The sequence below is a fragment of the Octopus bimaculoides genome, chromosome 11 (assembly GCF_046866305.1).
Source record: "Octopus bimaculoides isolate indiv1 chromosome 11, ASM4686630v1, whole genome shotgun sequence".
Taxonomy (NCBI): Eukaryota; Metazoa; Mollusca; class Cephalopoda; order Octopoda; family Octopodidae; genus Octopus; species Octopus bimaculoides.
Window position 1 is genome coordinate 64,264,566 of NC_142938.1, and position 1,143 is coordinate 64,265,708.

Sequence of the window (1,143 nt, forward strand, 5' to 3'; positions counted from 1 at the left end):
CGTCACCTTAGCGTGCTAACGTTTCTGCCACCTCGTCACCTTAGCGTGCTAACGTTTCTGCCACCTCGTCACCTTAGCGTGCTAACGTTTCTGCCACCTCGTCACCTTAGCGTGCTAACGTTTCTGCCACCTCGTCACCTTAGCGTGCTAACGTTTCTGCCACCTCGTCACCTTAGCGTGCTAACGTTTCTGCCACCTCGTCACCTTAGCGTGCTAACGTTTCTGCCACCTCGTCACCTTAGCGTGCTAACGTTTCTGCCACCTCGTCACCTTAGCGTGCTAACGTTTCTGCCACCTCGTCACCTTAGCGTGCTAACGTTTCTGCCACCTCGTCACCTTAGCGTGCTAACGTTTCTGCCACCTCGTCACCTTAGCGTGCTAACGTTTCTGCCAGCTTGCTGCCTTTTGTTGGACGAAACTTATTTCTAGCAACCTTCGGTAATTGCAATGCACGTCTACAGACCTCGCCACAAAATCTATTGTCATTTTCAGACACACCAAAAATAAACTCTGATAGCTTCTAAAACTTTCTGTCAGCAATTGCACTCTTATCTACGAACACAGCTTTCTGTAAGCGCCACAACAAACTCTCCATGCACAAAGGCTCACACAAAATACTGTCACAAATCGACCACATTGTCTGTCGTAGAAAGCATTGTAATTCTGTCCTAGACTGCAATACTTATACATTTCGTCCGTTCAAAGCAGATTATCGGATCATGGCTACAACGATACAACTCATTTGCGTAAATCAACCAAAGAGAGAAAAAAATAAAGTACATCGCTACATCTGGCTCTCCCCGTCCGACGTAAATGTTTGTACATTATTTGTTATAATATGCAAGAATAGATTCGCAGATTTTATGTAGAACCTACTGACCACTTGGCGGAATATACCACTCTCGAAGTCTATTGTCTATTCGGCCGAGCAACGTTTCCCCCGGTGTGCGATTCTTCAAATTTCAAGGCGTTTGAAACAGTTTGGTAGTGTGAAAGAAGCAAATCGGTGGAACAAAAGTCCTGCAATACTTAACACTGTAGCAGATTCGTCCTTAGTCTTAGCTCAGCAGTCCATTCCAAGCCAAAATGTGTACATCGAAGAGCAAATCAACAGTATAAAAGAAGCAGACGACAGAAGACGAC